Consider the following 18,569-nt stretch of genomic DNA (forward strand, 5'->3'; position numbering starts at 1 on the left):
ATAGATGGCTGCTGCTTAAAGCTGTAAAATCAAATGATGGGCTTAGGTTTTGCCCAAGATGAAGTAACAGGAACCAGATTTATCTTTCTGCATGAATCAGCCAAAATAACAAGGCAAGAATCTGGACACTGGGTGGATCACAAAAGATGGTGATGTGAGAGACGGGGAAACCATATCAACTCTACGATGGCCCCAGCTCACAGCCCAGAAAAACGTTTCCAGGCCACAGTACAGACAGGGGGAACCCAGGTGGAGCCAGGGAGCTTCTGAGTTGAGGCGACACAGCAGAGTCACAGGAGATCAAGGTGGCCATAATTCTTAGAACAGAGTACTGGGGAGGAGAGGGCTACACAGAGAGGCCCAGAGATGTGCAGCGGGTCCCTGTCAAGTATTCAGCAGTGTACTCATCAGCACGTGTGTGTGAGGAAACCACCCGAGGTCCTTCTGAAGGGAGGAGAGAACAGTGCCCAGGACTCGCACAGAGCCAGAAACAGTGCCTGCTGCCGCCAGCCAGACTGAAAAAGCTCATAATTCACAGAATAGAATATGCTGGAAGGCCATGCCTCAATAGTGGCGAATAATTACTCCTAGACAGAATGCTTCTCCAGAGCTGCCTAACTAAAGTAAGACCGAAAAGGATCAGACTGTTTCCAAATAACTGCATCCCAGAAAATCTAACTGATATAGAAATGAAAACATATGAGTGCTCATTTATAGTCCAGCAGCTTTAAATATATGTAAGCATTTTACATATATTACTACATTTATATTACTTTATTTACAACAATGCTCTGAAAGAGCTGCTATTATCATCTCCATTGTAAAGATGATAGTCTATACATACAGGGTACCTGGCACATAGCATGTTTAATAAATAAATGCTTTTTCCTTCAACTTGCCAACCTTGCTCCCTGACTACAACCATTCATAACCAAATGACTTCTTCCAAGCTGCACATCCACTGCAAAGATTATGGTTTTAGAAAGACAAAAACTTCAACATTCAGAAGGAAAGTGGTCCCTGGAATTCTGAGAGTCCTGGAGGAAGAGTCAGGAGTGATGGTTCCAGCCTTGCCCTGCCACCACCTTGCAGGGTGACCCTGAGCCAGCCTTAACCTCTCTGGGCCTGATTCTCCACATTGCAGACAGGCGATTTCAGATGAGGTTTTCCCCAAAGCAAACATCTCACTCCAGAGGCCAGGATGCCACAACCATTCTCAGGCTAAAACTCTGATAGTAGAGGTCGGCAAAGGTGAGGAAAGAGTGCATTTATCCGTATTAGAATACACATGTGCGCACGCTCACACTCACACACGCGTGCATCCACACACACACCTGAGTTGCAAGCCTGTAACTGAGCCGCTCTCTGGCCCTGTGCAGCATTACCCACTTCAGCCAGAAGATGGTGCTGCTTCTCCATGCGAGTTCAACTACGTTCGTTGAAAACTTAATGGTTGCGCACCCGTGCCCAAAACGTTGTGCTAGGTATTGTGAGAACAAAGGGGATTACCATATGGACCTCTCTTTCCAGAACTTTACACCGTAGTGACAAACAACCAAAGGTAATATGAAACGAATTGGGACTTTGCTGGGACGAAACTAAATATTACCGAAAAGTGCCAGGCACGAGCTGCTTTACAACCCTTCTTTTGAAAACTAGGGACTCCTTACCCAATGTATACATGTATCAGAATGTCATGGTGCACACCATAAATATGCACAATGTTTACTTGTCAATTTAAAAAATAAACATTAAAAATAAAAATAGGCCGGGCGCGGTGGCTTACGCCTGTAATCCTAGCACTTTGGGAGGCCGAGGCAGGAGGATCACCTGAGGTCAGGAGATCGAGACCAGTCTGCCCAACATGGCGAAACCCCGTCTCTACCAAAAATACAAGATTAGCCGGGTTGTGGTGGCGGATGCCTGTAATCCCAGCTACTCAGGAGACTGAGGCAGGAGAATCGCTTGAAACCAGAAGGCAGAGGTTGCGGTGAGCTGAGTTTGTGCCACTGCACTCCAGCCTGGATGACAGAGTGATACACTATCTCAAAAAAAAAAGGAACTCTGGATGGCCACTTTAAAACTCAGAGCTGCCTCCCAGTTCCAGTGGCCCCATTTGTATTTATTTACCTGTGGCTTTAGCTACTTTAATTATTCAGAGCTAATGAGGAGGGGGAAAAAAAAAAAAAACAGAGCTAGACCTGATACCTAAATGATGTGCTCACACCACGCGGTAACCAAATGACCCCAAGATATGTTGTTAGAAGGGAAGATTTGTAAAGGTTCAAATCAAGGAAGGCCTGGGGGGAGAAGTGAGTGACCTACCTGGCACGTGCAGCACAGCATGCCCAGGGAGAACCTGTGCTCTGGCTGGCAGATGCTCATTCCTGGCAGGAGGTGTGACTTAGATGCAATAAGAAAAAAAATACACATTCGTGTTTTCACTTGAATTTTACAGGTTTTGCAATTATGTTTGTATTTAGTTTGTAAATTTGCTTTGAGTTTTATAGTCATATAAGAGCTATATGCATATAGTTATATGTGGTTAAATACTTAAGTAATATCGTAACAAAACTGGTCAACACCAGGAGTCCTTGGGATTTTTTTTTCTCATTAAAAGGATGGCACACACAGTCAGACTGGCAACACTCTGATCATATTTCCTTTCCTTGAGGAAGGGACAGGAGTCACAGACATTTTTTTCCTCTGAATGGGAAAAAGCTGACTCCCTAGAGAACAGGAAAGGAGTTCACTCCCTGGACAGAAGCAGAGCAGGAGAAAGGTAATCCCTTCTCTCATATGCAGTCCCTCCCTGCAAGCAGGGATGGGCACTGTTTGCTTTGAGGCAAAGAGGGGGTTCCCTGCAGAAGATGGGCAACTGGAAACATCAGCTACTGAACTACTATATATCAGCTCCTTAACTAGTTATTAGTTATATACTAGTTACATATTGTATAACTAGTGTTTACATAACTCTATGCTATGGACAAAGTAATAGTACCCTAAGAGGGGAAAATGCAGATTAAGGAGTGAGGGAGTGTATGCATGTGTGTTTCATGTCTTCTTCCTCCAGAACAGGCAGAGTGACCTGAGGCGCTCTGTCCAGCTTGGGCAAATACTGAGGTCCTGCCCTTGTGCCCTTCTCCTTCTTGTCCCTGGTCACCCATGAGGGACAATCGCTGGAACCGGACATATCTTTTCCTCTCATACCAGCCAACATTTATTATGGTGCCGTCTTATGTGCTGGACATTTCACTCTACTCCTTTAGTCACGCTAATATTTACAAACCTACCATATTGGTTATATATCACTATGTAACAAATTACCCCAAAATGTAGTGGCTTAAACAAGAAACATTTATAATCTCACAGGTTTTATGTGGTGTTTTATTTCTGACTTCTTTCATTTTCCATGTTTTCAAGGTTCGTCTCTATTATAAGCATGAAATGCTATATTGTATTGTAAGCATTTTTGTGGCTGAACAATATTCCATTGTATGGAATACCACTTATGTTTATCAATACAGCAGTTGATAGACATTGTTAATTAATATTTGGATAGCATGTATTTTTCCTTCCGCATAATTACATTCTCCAGATGGATGGACAGACAGAGAGAGAGAAATAGAAAGAGAGAGAGAGAGATAGAGGTTACCCTAAACTCCAACCCCTAAAGTCAGTCCCTTCCTGGAGGATTAAAGTTTATCCAAACCTCTCTTTGTCCATGTATTTAATTGTGTATGTGCTTGTGTTAGTTAGCTATTGCTGCACAACAAATTACTCCAAAACTTAGAGGCTTAAAACAATGATAAATATTTACTATTTCACGCAGTATCTGGGGGAAGGGGGGTTGTTAAGAATTCCAGAATGGTTTAGCTGAGCAGTTCTGAGTGGTTCTCTCTTACGAAGTTGCAGTCAAGATGTTGGCAGGGAGCCAGGCATGTGGCTCATGCCTATAATCCCAGCATTTTGAGAGGCCAAGGCAGGAGGATGGCTTGAGACCAGGAGTGTGAGACCAGCCTAGGCAACATAGTGAGACACCTATCTCTACATAAATTTTTTTTTAATTAGCTGGGCATGGCAGTGCACCGCTGTAGTCCTAGCTATTCAGGAAGCTGAAGCAGGAGGATCACTTGAGCCCAGGAGTTTGAGGTTGCAGTGAACTATGATCATGCCACTGCACTCCAGCCAGGGCAACAGAGTGAGATCCTGTCTGAAAAAAAAATAATAATAGGCCAGGCACTGTGACTCACGCATGTCATCCCAGCACTTTGGGAGGTGGGCAGATCACCTGAGGTCGGGAGTTTGAGACCAACCTGGCCAAAGTAGCAAAACCCTGTCTCTACTAAAACTATGAAAATTAGCCAGACGTGGTGGCACATACCTTTAATCCCAGCTACTCAGAGGGCTGAGGCAGAAGAATCACTTGAACCTGGGAGGCAGAGGTTGCAGTGAGCCAAGATTGCACCACTGTACTCCAGCCTAGATGACAGAGCAAGACTCCATAATAAGTAAGTAAGTAAGTAAATAAATAAGTAAATAAATAAATAAAATGCATAGGCTGCATCATTTGATGGCTTGACTGGGACTTTCCAAACACGGTCAAAGAGACAGTCAGCCATTGGCACACCTCAGTTCCTCTCCATCTAAAGTTGCCATATTTAGCAAATAAAAATATGGAATAGTCAGCTAAATTTGTATTTCAGATAAATAACAAATACATTTCAGTATTAGTATATCCCAAATATTGCGTGAGACACAATCATACTAAAAATACTAGGAAGTATGACTTGTTAGGGCTGCTTGAGTACACTCACAATGTGGTAGCTGGCTTCCACCAGCACAAGTGGTTCAAGAAAGCATAGCAGAAACAAAAATGTCTTTTGTGACCTAGCCTTGAAAGTCACATACCATCAATTCTGAAATATTCTTTTGGTTACACAGCTCTGTCCTAATAAATATGAGTGGGAACAATACAAAAGGATAAATACTAGGAATTGAGGATCACTAAGAGTAATCATAGGGGCTATCCACCACTGTGTCCATAGAAAATAATATTGTTTTTGTGTGTATATATATGTTATGCATTTTTTAACATGAGAGTAGTTCTGTATCTATTTGTTCTGCAACTTTTCTTCACTTAGCAATACATTTTGGAGCTCTTTACATATCAGAACATGTAGTATTGCTTCATTCTCTTTGCTTTCTGCCTATTATTTTATAATCTAGATTGTCATATTTAGCCATTCCTCTATTGTTATACATTTAGGCTGTTTCCAAAAGCTTACTACTACTTTATATACAATGCTATAACAATCAGTCTTCTACATGCCTTAAATTCATGTCCATGCATTCAAAAAGTTAGAAGTCAAAATATTAGACAGAGACATGGAAGATATAAATAAGACCCATATTGAACTTCTCTAGGTAAAAATTACAATATAAAAGATGACAAAATACATTTAATGTGATAAATAACAGATGACACATTGCAAAAGAAAACATTAGTGAACTTGAGGACAATAGAAAATATCCAAAATAAAACACAGAGAAAGGAAAAACCGGAAAAAAAAGATTAAGTAAAGAGGTAGGACAACTTTCAGCAGTCTAAATGCATATAATTGGAGTCCCTGAAGGATAGGAAAGAAGAGAGAGAACATATATTTAAGGAATAATGGCTGGAAAGCTTCCAAAGTTGATGAAAACTAAACAAACATGAGTTTTCTTAGCTCAAGGAACCTCAAAACAAGCAACATGAAGAAAACTAAATCATGATGTATCATACAGAAATAAGATTGATAGCAGACTTCTTGTCAGAAAATGCAAGCATGTAGATGGTGGAACTGTATCTTTAAAGTACTAAAAGAAAAAAAAAAAAACTATCAACCTAGGAATCTACACCCAGAAAATATATCTTGCAAAATAGAGGATGAAAGAAACACTTTTCCAGACATCCAAAAACTGAAGTAAATCATTACTAGCTGATGTCCTTAAAAGAATGTTAAATGACGTCCTTTGAGCGAGGAAGAAATAATACTAGACTGAAATCTGGTTACAGGCAAAGGAATAAAGATCACCAAAAATGGTAACCATGTGGACATATAAAAAATAATTTTTTTTATTTAAATTTCTTGGCTGGGTGTGGTGGCTCACACCTGTAATCCTAGCACTTTGGGAGGCTGAGGTGGGTAATCACGAGGTCAGAAATTCAAAACCAGCCTGGCCAACATAGTGAAACCCTGTCTCTACTAAAAATACAAAAAATTAGCTGGACATGGTGGCAGGTGCCTATAATCCCAGCTACTAGAGAGGCTGAGGCAGTCAAATCACTTAAACCTAGGAGGCAAAGATTACAGTGAGCCGAGATTGCACCACTGCACTCCAGCCTGGGTAACAGAGTGAGACTCTGTCTCAAAAAAAAAAAAAAAAAAAATTCTCTGAAAGATAATTGGCTATTTAAAACAAAAAAAAAATACAAATTGTGGCGTTTACAACATATGCAGACATCAACAACATAAACACTGAGATAGCTTTTATGCTGTGGTTACGGGTCACTTCACTTTGGGGAGACAAAGAGAAATGTATCATTAGGCAACTGTGTCATTGTGTAAACATCATAATGTACTTACTCAAATCTAGATGGTGTAGCCTACTACACACCTAGGCTACAAACCTGTACACCATGTTACGGTACCAAATACTATAAGGCCATTGTAACTGAATGATAAGTATTTGTATATTTAAACATATCTAGGCTGGGCATGGTGGCTCATGCCTGTAATCCCAGCACTTTGGGAGGCCAAGTCAGGCGGATCATGAGGTCAAGAAACCAAGATAATCCTGGCCAACATGTTAAAACCCCGTTTCTACTAAAAATACAAATATTAGCTGGGTATGGTGGTACGTGTCTGTAGTCCCAGCTACTCAGGAGGCTGAGGCAGGAGAACAGCTTAAACCCAGGAGGCAGAGGTTGCAGTGAGCCAAGATTATGCCATTGCACTCCAGCCTGGGTGACAGGGCGAGACTCTGTCTCAAAAAAATAAAATAAAATAAAATAATTTTTAAAAAAGAAATTTAAGAAAAATTGACAAGTAAATAATTTATGGTTGGAAATTTCAACACTTCTGTTTCAATAATTCAGAGAACAAGTAGACAGAAGAGCATAAGGACATAGAAGACTATCAATCAAATTGGCCCAACTGACTTTTGTAGAACATGCCGCCAATAGCAATAGTATATGCATTATTTTAAACTGTACATTGAAAATTTACCATGACAGATCAAATTTTGGTCTATAAAACAAGTGTAAAAACATTTAAAAGGATTCAAATCATACAAAGTATGGTCTCTAACCACAATGAAATTAATAATAAATCAATAACAGAAAAATAACTGGAAATCCCCCAATATTGAAAAATAAATAATTTAATTTTAAATAATTAATGGGTCAAGGAAAAATCAAAAAGAAATTAGAAAGTAATTTGGACTGAAGAAAAATTTTAAAAACAACATATCAAAATTTATAGAATGCAGCTAAAGCTTAGAGGAAAATTTATATTACTAAATTCCTATATTTGAAAAGAAGAAGCATCTCAAATCAATAACCTCAGTTTCCACCAGAGTAAGAAGGGCAAATCAAACTGAAAATAAGTGGAAAAAAGGAAATAAGAGCAATTGGAGTGGAAGTAAACAAAACAGAAAACAGAAAAATTGAGAAAATAAATGAAACACATGTTGGTTTCTTGAAGATTGGCAATGTTAATTATTAATAACTCCTAGCAGAACTAATCAGAAAAAAAGAGGGAAGATGTATATTACCAGCTGTAGGGCTAAGAAACAACATCACTGTAGATACCACAGATAATATTATGAACAACTTTATGCCAATAAATTCTGCAAGTTAGAGGAAATAGAGAAATAACTTTATCTAAGTTGACACAATACCAAAGTTTACCAAAGAAGAACTAGATAACCTGAATGGCCCTAAATCTTGAATTTTCAGTTAAAAATCTTTGCACAAGAAATTTCAAGACACAGATGGATTCACTGGTGAATTCTATCAGACCTTTAAGAAGAAATAATACTCATTCTCCAGAAACCCTTGCAGAAAATTTAAAAGGAGGGACTAATTCCTAACTCATTCTATAAGGCTAGCATTATTATAATAATAAACAAAGACGTTACAAGGAAAGAAAACTACACACAAACCTCCATCTAAAAATGTGTGCAAAACTTTTAAACAAAATTTTAGCATATAATTCAACAATATAAAAAAGGATAATTATCATGACCAAGTGGAATTTATTCCAGTAATATAGGTTGGATTTAACATTCAAAAATCAATCACTGTAATTTCTTATATTAATAGAGTACAAAAGAAAAACCTAATTATCTATCTCAGTAAATATGGGAAAAGCATTTGACAAATTTAAACATCTATTCAAGATAAAAACTCTCAGAAACTAGGAGAAAAAGACATCTGAAAAGGGGCATCTATATATTTTTTAATACAGCTGGGCACAGTGGCTCATGCCTGTAATCTCAACACGTTGGGAGACCAAGGTAGGAGGATCACTTGAGGCCAGGAGTACAAAACCAGCCTGGGCAACATAGCAAGACCCTGTCTCTAAACATCATACCTAATGCTGAAAGATTGAATGCTTCCTTTTTCCTATAGAAGAAGATGTTGTGCCCACCTCCCAAAATGCATATGTTGAAATCCTAACCCTCAATGTGATAACATTAGGAGGTCGGACCTTTGGGAGGAGGCCCCACTTCCTAATGCCTGATTCATGAGGGCTCTGGCAAAGGCTCCACTTTGGAAGGTGGGACCTCTAGCAGAGCCCTCATGAATGGAATTAGTGTCCTTATCAAAGAGATTCCAGAGAGCTCTCTTACTCTTGCCACGTGAGAACACAAGGAGAAAACAACCATTCATGAACCAAGAAGCAGGTCCCCACCAGACACCAAATTTGCCAATGTCTTAACTTTGGAATTTCCAGCCTCCAGAACTTTGATAAACAAATGTTGTGGTTTAAGCCACCTGGTCAACAGCATTTTTGTTATAGAAGCCTGAATTAAGGCATCCTGTAAGATCCACAAGCAGCCCATGATGTTCATGCCCACCACTCCTATTCAATATATCAGTATATACTGAAAGTCCTAGCAAATGAAGAAAAAAAAAAAACATACAGAAAGGAAATAAATCTATAAGACTGTTTCCACTTACAGGTAACATGATTTAGTATGTAGAAAATTCCACAGAATGTACAAAAAAGTTCCTAGAACTTAAAAGTGAATTAGCGGCCGGGCTTGGTGTCTAAAGCCTGTAATCCTAGCACTTTGGGAGGCCGAGGTGGGTGGATCACCGGAGGTCAGGAGTTCAAGAACAGCCTGGCCATCATGGTGAAACCCCATCTTTAAAAAAAAAAAATTTAAAAATTTAAAAAAAGTGAATTAGCACGGTCATAGAATACAAAGTCAATATACAAATATCAATCACATTTCTGTATACTAACATTGAGCAACTGGAAATCAGTAATTTAAAACCATTTTTAAATGACTATTAAGAATAGCATTTGTTATTAGAACAATACTTAGAAATAAATCTTAGAAACACTTAGAAATCTAACAAATTGTGTGCAGAACCTGTATGCTGAAAATTACATTAACAGTCATAGAAAAAAAAGAAGACAAATAAATAGAGAGATATACCATGTTAATGGATCAGAAAACACAATATTATGAAGCTATCAATTGCCACCAAATTGATAAATAGATTAAATGCAATTCAAATAAAAATCCTAGCAAGATATTTAAAAAATATCAGTAAGCTGATTCGGGCCAGGCGCAATGGCTCACGCCTGTAATCCCAGCACTTTGGGAGGCCGAGGCGGGTGGATCACGAGGTCAAGAGATCCAGACCATCCTGGTCAACATGGTGAAACCCCGTCTCTACTAAAAATACAAAAAAATTAGCTGGGCACAGTGGCGTGTGCCTGTAATCCCAGCTACTCAGGAGGCTGAGGCAGGAGAATTGCCTGAACCCAGGAGGCAGAGGTTGCGGTGAGCCAAGATCACGCCATTGCACTCCAGCCTGGGTAACAGGAGCGAAACTCCGTCTCAAAAAAAAAAAAAAAAAATCAATAAGCTGATTCTTAAATTTATATGCAAAGGCAAAGAAACCAGAATACTTAAAGTCATTTTGAAAAATAATAATAAATTTGTAAGATTCACATTACTCAAATTCAAGACTTACTATAAAACTACAGTATTGTATTGGCAAAAGGATAGACACATCGATCAATGGAACAAAATAGAAAGTACAGGAATCTACGGACATGGCCGACTGATTTTTTACAAAGATGCAAAGACAATAAATGGAGAAAAAAAGAGTCTTTCAAGAAATAATATTAAAACAATTAGATGGGATGACAATATTCAGAGAGAGAGGAAGAAAGGAATGAAAACAAAAGGAAGGAAGCTGGGCAAGGTGGCTCACGTCTGTAATCCTAGCACTTTGGGAGGCCGAGGCAGGTGGATCACCTGAGGTCGGGAGTTCAAGACCAGCCTGACCGACATGGAGAAACCGTTTCTACTAAAAATACAAAAAGTTAGTTGGGCATGGTGGTGCATGCCTGTAATCCCAGCTACTACATGGGAGGCTGAGGCAGGAGAATCTCTTGAACCTGGGAGATGGAGGTTGTAGTGAGCTGAGATTGTGCCGTTGCACTCCCTCCTAGGCAACAAGAGCAAAATTCTGTCTCAAAAAAAGAAAGAAAGAAAAGAAAAGGAAGGAAGGAAGAAGGAGAGGGAAGGTGAAAGGGAAAAGAGAAGAAAAAAGAAATCTCACCAAAGATAAACAATGAAAGTGATTTTATATTTTTGAGATGTAATAATGAATGAAGAATGTAAAAGTGAGCTAAAATAAGTGTGGAATGCAACAATAATAATGAATTATAATACAATCCCATAAAATGTACAAGTTGGAAGGGGATAAGTGAAGTTTAAAAGTGGTGGGGTTTTCGGTTTTTTTTTTTTTTTTTAGAGATGGAGTCTTGCTCTGTCGCTCAGGCTGGAGTGCAATGGCGAGATCTCAGCTCACTGCACCTCCACCTCCTGGGTTCAAGTGATTTTCCTGCCTCAGCCTCCTAAGTAGTTGGGATTACAGGCACCCACCACCATACCTGGCTAATTTTTGTATTTTTAGTAGAGACGGGGTTTCACCATGTTGGCCAGGCTGGTCTTAAACTCCTGACCTCAGGTGATCCACCTGCCTTGGCCACTCAAAGTGCTGAGATTACAGGTGTGAGCCACTGCGCCTGGCCTAAAAGTGTCTTTAAGATCCATATAGGTGTTAACTATAGACATTGATATATTAATACATATGTTGTAACTTTAGTAACTGCTAAAAACATAAGAAAACAATTTATAGTTTCCAAAATGACAGAGGAAAACAACAGAATTATTTTAAAAATTGACCTATTCAAAAGAAAGTCCAGGTGCAGTTACTCACGCCTGTAATTCCAGCACGCTGGAAAGCCAAGATGGGCAGACTGCTTGAGCCCAGGAGTTTGAGACCAGCCTGGGTCTCAAACCACATCTCTACAAAAAGTAAAAAAAATACCAGGCATGGTAGCACACCTCTGTAGTCCTGGCTACTTGGGAGGCTGGGATGGGAGGACGGCTTGAACTCAGGAGGTTGAGGCTACACTGTGCTGTGATTGTGCCAGTGCACTTCAGCCTGGGTGAAAGAGCAAGACCCTACCTCAAAAAAAACAAAAATATCCAAAACCAAAACCAAAAAAAAAAAAAAAAAAAAGAAAGCCACAAAGAAAAGGGGAAAAATAGGCAAGACAAATAGGAAATGTAATTAATTACATACTGCTACATAACAAATTATCCCCAGTTTTGCAGCTGAAAACTACAGACTGGATTTTTAAAAAGCAGAATATAATTTGTTTACAAGATAGATATGTGAATGATCACGAATAAGTATTTACCTATACACAATTATTTTCAAAGTTAAAATTGAAAGGTGTGTACATGTATATGCTTATGTTTTGTTCCATTTTCCTAATTAACCTATGTCATGAACATTTCTCATGCCAAGGATATTTTACACCCTTAAAATAGACAGGCATGGTGCCTCAAGCCTGTAATCCCTCCTGAGGCAGAAGGATCGCTTGAGGCCAATAGTTCAAGACCAGCCTAGGCAACAAAGCAAGACTCCCATCTATACAAAAAATTTTAAAATGAGCCAGGCACAATGGAATGTGCCTATATAGTCTCCACTACTTAAGAGGCGGAGGCAGGAGGATTGCTTAAGTCAGAAGTTAGAAGGCTGCAGTGAGCTACTAACGTGTGACTGCACTCCAGAATGACTGAGCAACAGAGTGAGATCTTAAGACCTTGTCTCTAAAAATTTAAAAAGAAAAAAAAATCCTTAAAACTAAAAAAAAAAGAAAGAAACCTTGATTCATACCTCACATCATATACAAAAATTAACTCCAAATGGATCATAGATCTAAATGTAAAATGTAAAATTTTAAAACTCCTAAAAAAAACATGGGAGGTTAAACCCCTGCTACCTTGGGTTGTGCAAAGTGTTCTTAAATACAACATCAAAAGAAAATTAAGAATAAATTGGACTTCATAAAAATGCGATACATTTTTGCTGTACAAAAGATAGTTAAATGAATAAAAAGACAGGTCACCAATTGAGAGAAAATATTTGCAAATCATATATTTGATAATGGACATGTATTCAGAAAATATGGAGAATTCTTAAAACTCAACATTGAGAAAACAAACAACCCGGTAAAAAGATGAGCAAAATATTTTAATCAAAGATATATTCATGGCAAATAATCACTTGAAAAGATGCTCAACATCATTAGTCACAGGAAATGTAAATTAAAACCACAATGAGTGGGGGAAGGAAAGGATAGGGAGAGATTTGTTAAAGGATACAAAATTACAACTAGATAAGAGGAATAAGTTCTAGTGTTCTATACCACTGTAGGATGACTATAGTTAACTATAATATATAGTTTCAAATAGCTAGAAGGAGAATATTGTACATTCCCAAAACAAAAAAATGATAAATGTTTGAGATGATATGCTAATTACCCTGATCTGATCACTACGTATTATACATATCAAAGCATCACTATGTACCCCATGAAAGTGCATAATTATTTGTCAATTCAAAAATAAAATTTTAATTTAGTTTGTTGAGGCAGGGTCTTGCTCTTTCACCCAGGCTGGAGTACACTAGCACCATCGCAGCACACTGCAGCCTCAACCTCCAAGCCTCAAGCAATCTCAGCCTTCTGAGTAGCTGGAACCACAGGCACACACCACCACACCCACACACACCATCTTATTCCCTTGTCATCTAACATAAAATTTCTGTAACTTTTGTAGAGACAGGGTTTCGGCATGTTGCCCAGGGTGGTCTCAAATTTCCTGAGCTCAGTTGATCTACCTGATTCAGACTCCTGAAGTGCTAGGATTACAGGTGTGAGCCATTGCACCCAGCCAATTTAAATTTTTTTAATTAAAAAATGTGATATTTTAAAAGCCCACAATGAGATACCATCCCATACTATGCAAATAGCTAAAATTTTAAAAAAGAAACTGACAATGGCAAATGTTGATGAGAATAAGGAGTAACTGAGAGTCCCATACATTGCTGGTGAAAATGCAAAATGGTGTGGCTATTCTGGAAAATAGTTTGGCAGTTTCTTATAAAGTTAAACATATGCTTACCATAAGATCCAGCAATCCCACTCCTAGTTATTTATCCAAGTGAAATAAAAACCTACAAAAATCTGTATGTAAATGTTTATAGCAGCTTTATTCATAATTGCCAAAATGGAAACCCAAATGTCCTTTAATTGAGAAACAGATAAATATACTTAAGTATAGCCATACAATTGAATACTACTCAACAATTTAAAAAAGGAACAAACCATGATACACAGAAAAACAACATAGATGAATCTCAAAATCATTATGCTGAGCAAAAAAATCCCAAAGCCCCAAAGAAGTACATGCTGTACCATTTCATTTCTATAGGAATCTGGAAAAATGGCCATGGTGGCAGGGATGGAAGGTATGCATGTGCTCAGCAACATGGATTTCCACTCACTAAGGCCAGCATGAGCACAGCCACTGCTGAGTGTCCAATCTGCCAATCTGCCAGCAGCAGAGACCAACACCGAGACCCAGCAACATTCCCTGGGGTGATCAGCCAGCTACCTTGTAGCAGGTTGATTGGAATACTTCCATCATGAAAGGGCAACACTTTGTTCTTACTGGAACAGACAGTCTAGATTTGGATTTACTTTCCCTGCATTTAATGCTCTGCCAAAACTATCATCTGTAGACTTACTTTCAGAATGCCTTAACCATCACCATTTTTTCCACACAGCAGTGCTTCTGATGAATAAACTCATTTCACAGCAAGTGAGGGGTAGCAATGGGCCCATGCTCATAGCTTACCATGTTCTCCATCATCCCGAGGCTTGAAAGGCAGAATGGCCTTTTGAAGATCTAGTTACAGTGCCAGCTTGGTGGCAACACCTTGCAGGGTGGAGGCAGTGTCCTTCAGGAGACCATATATATTCCAACTCAGCATCCCACATATGGTGCTATTTGTCATATAGCTAGGATTCATGGTTTCAGGGATCAGTAGTAGAAATGAAATGGCACAACTCACTATTACCCCTAGTGATCCACTGGTAAAATCTTTGCCTCCCATCTCTGTAACTTTATGCTTTGCTGATCTAGAGGTCTTCATTCCAAAGGGAGGAATGCTTTCACCAGGAGTCACAAGTATTTCATTGAACTGGAAGTGAAGACTGCCATGGGTCATTTTGCACTCCATGACTCTGAATCAACAGGCAAAGAAGAGTTTGCCTCCACTGGACCGGGGTGATTCCGCCTGACTACCAAAGGGAAATTAGGCTTCTGTGAAACAAGAGAGGGAAGAAAAGTATGTCTGGAATACAAGAGATCCCTCAGGACATCTTGTAGTACTACCATGCCCTACGGTGATTAAAGCCAGTGGAAAATGATAATAACCCAATGCAGATAAGACTTCTAATTTCCCAGACCCTTCAGGAATCAAAGTTTAGGGCCCTCCCACCAGGCAAAGAACTACAACCAGCTCTGAGTTTCTTGAGGAAGGCAAATAAAATAGGGAATAAGTAGTGAAGAGTAGTTATAAACACCAGCTACAATCATGTGACCAGTTGCAGAAATGAGTACTATAATTATGAGTAGTCATTATTTTGTTATTAACGCCGTGTGTATGTATATTTTTTCTTCCCTCTTATCCCCTTGTCATCAAACATAAAATTTATTGAAATAGCTACACTTACATAATATTAGTAAAGTTACTGGATTTATCAAGAATAAAAGTGAACACCAGTCAAGGACTGTGAATTCTCTTCTGGGAAAAGAGCACATTTTCAGTTGTACACAGGTTAACTGTGTTATGATAGGCAGAAGTTTTACTTTGCTGCTGTCTTTATTGGGAGATTAAATGATTTAAGGAGATGTGTACAGGTGCCAAGTTAACAAGACATGGATTGTGGTGATCAGTTTCATGTGTTGACCTGGCTAGGCTCTAATACCCAGTTATTCAAAACCTGATCTAGGTGTTGCTGAGAAGGTATTTTGTACATGTAATTTACATCTACAATAAGTTAACTTTATGTAAAGATTATCCCGGATAATATGGTTGGGTCTGATCCACTCAGTTGAAAGCTGAGGTTTCCCTGAAGAAGGAGAAATTCCACCTGTGGATGGCAATGTCAGCTCTTGTCTGAGAGTTTCCAGACCTCCCTCCCACACAGCCTGCCCTATGGATTTTGGATTTGCCTAGCAAGCCCCCACATTGCTTAAACCAATTCCTTGCAAATAATCTAGATAGATGACAGATACATGGATATGAAGATAGACAAGATAGAAGATAATCTACTGGTTGTGTTTCTCTGGTGGAACTCTGACTGATACACAAATCATCTGAGAAAATCTTGCATCTCTTCCGAGTCAGAGCTTGTTTTTAACCCTAAAGGGATCACCAAGCATTCATCAGACATGGCCCCAAAATGACTGGACAAATCTCAGGAGTTCAAAAGATTATTCTGATCGAGGAGTAAAATAGGCAGGTCAGTGCAACACCCCTCAAATAGTGTTCTTTTACCTTCAGATACATCAGTTCTTTTGTGTTTATTAAACTATCTGCAACACATCGGAATAGTACATAGCCACTTTAAAATATGCTCATTATTAACTGTATCTAAAAGGAGACACAGAATCTCTTAACACTATTGCCTCTAAGGAAGGTAACCCTGTAGCTGGAAGACAGAGGTGGAAAGGAGAATTTTTGCCTTTTGTGCCTTTAGAATAATGTATCATGTTAATGGGTCATTTAGATTAAGGATTGGTACACTATGCTCCACAGACCAAATCTGACCCCTGCTTTTTAAAAGTTTTATTGGAACATAGCCATGCTCATTTGTTTACATATTGTCTATGGCTGCTCTCGTGCTCAAATGGCAAAATTCAGAAACTATAATCTATATATATAAGGTCATATGGACCACAAAGCCTAAAATAATTATCTGATCCCTTAGGAAAAAAATTTGCCAACCTGTCTAGATTTTTTTAAAATAAGAAAACTGAACATTATCATAAAGGATGCCCCAAGAGAATGGAAAACATGTATCTACACAAAAATTTGTACATCAATGTTCATAGCAGCACTAATCACAATAGTCAAAAAGTAGAAACAATTCAAATGTCCATCAACAGATGAATAAACAAAATGTGATAAACCCACACGTAACTCAGCTAGAGAAAGGAATTAAGTACTGATAAATGCTATAGCACAAAGGAACCTTGAAAACATCATGTTAAGTGAAAGAAGCCAGAAACAAAAGGCCACAGGTACAACTCCATTTATATGAAATGTCCAGAATAGGCAAATTCATTGAGATATAAGGTAGATCAGCGGCTTCTCAGGGCTGGGGAGAAGCGGGAATGGGGGAGTGACTGCAAACAGGTACACAGTTTCTTTTGGGGGTGATCAAATGTTCTGGAATTAGATAGTGGTGATGGCTGCACAAGTTTGTGTATATGCTAAAAACTACTGAACTGTACATCACCACCAAGTACAGGGCAATCCACAGTTCAGGAGGGGGCTCAGAACCCAGTGATAAATTAGTCCTCTCTGCCACTGCAAACCAAAATCAAACCTGGCCTGGGAGTCAGATCAAGTTCTGCATCCAATTGTTGTGAACACCCATGTGATCTTAGACAAGTTTCTTCCCTGTTTCCTTCCCTATAGCATGGGTGTAATTGAGCAGGGAGGGAGAACGCTGGTGGTGTAATAGGGATGTGAGGGGGGATTCTGCTCTTTCTCCAACTTTATTAGATACCCTAATAATCAGCATCTTCATCATCATCATTACCCTTTTCCAAGCATTTTCACATATATGATGTCATCTGATCTTTCCTTTTAGAAAAGACACATGTTGTTTCCATTTTATAGATGAAGAAATCGACGATCACAGAGATCAAGTAACTTGTCCAAGTTCATCCAGTTGGTAAGTGTTGGAGCTGGGATTTGACTCCAGGTCTTCTGATTTTAGATTTCGTTCTGCCCTCACTGCCACACTGTTTTTGCATGTTTGGATTCTCTCTAGAAAGCCCAAAACAGGAATGTCCAGCAGCCTCACCACAGACACTACACACCTTCACACCTTCATCTGGGCAAAGGGAGGAAGGAGAGGCAGAACCTGGGGTCTTGCTGGTTCTATCTTTCTTATGAATGTCTATACTGGCACAGTAGCAGTCTGTGGGTAGGAGTATTCATGTACATTAGTGTGGACACCCAGCCCTCATACATCACAAAGACAGACACACAGGTACACCTGACCTCAACAGGTGACAGGTCATATTTATTACTAGGGTAATGAAGGGGCTGTGCTCTTTGTTCAGGGGAGGCCTAAGACGTCAGAACTCTGAGCATCTGCTTTCCCTTCTAAGACCAGAAGACCCATCTCTCCCAAAGACCTTAAGGAGGAAGAGGTGGCTCCTCAATCCTTAGTAGAGAGGAGTGAGGAGGAGGGAGAGAGGCAAGTATCCTCGCTGTCCTTGCTAAACCAGAGCCCCAAGAGAGGAAATATCAGGGATTCACTACCAAGAGATCTGGGCCTACATCTTAAAGAGTATTCATGAGACCCCTGCTGCCAAACCCAGTTAAGCCCTTGAGCATCACAGTGCTAAGCCCTAGTAATGCTACCAGCTACATGGGCCTTGCCAGTCACTCACCCTCTCTGATTTCAGTTTGCTTATCCAAAAATGTGGCTAATGATTACTGAGTCTAGCTCACAGGGGTGCTCTCAGGTTTCAGCAACATAAACTGAAATGCTTTAAAAATAAAATGCATTTTATGAACATACTACTTCACCCTCCCACACTGGCAAGCAAGAGGGGCTGAGGCTTAAATACACTTAGGGAGTGACCCTCTCACACCTGTTAAGATGGCAGGG

The sequence above is a fragment of the Callithrix jacchus genome, chromosome 5, assembly GCF_049354715.1.
Source record: "Callithrix jacchus isolate 240 chromosome 5, calJac240_pri, whole genome shotgun sequence".
NCBI lineage: Eukaryota > Metazoa > Chordata > Mammalia > Primates > Cebidae > Callithrix > Callithrix jacchus.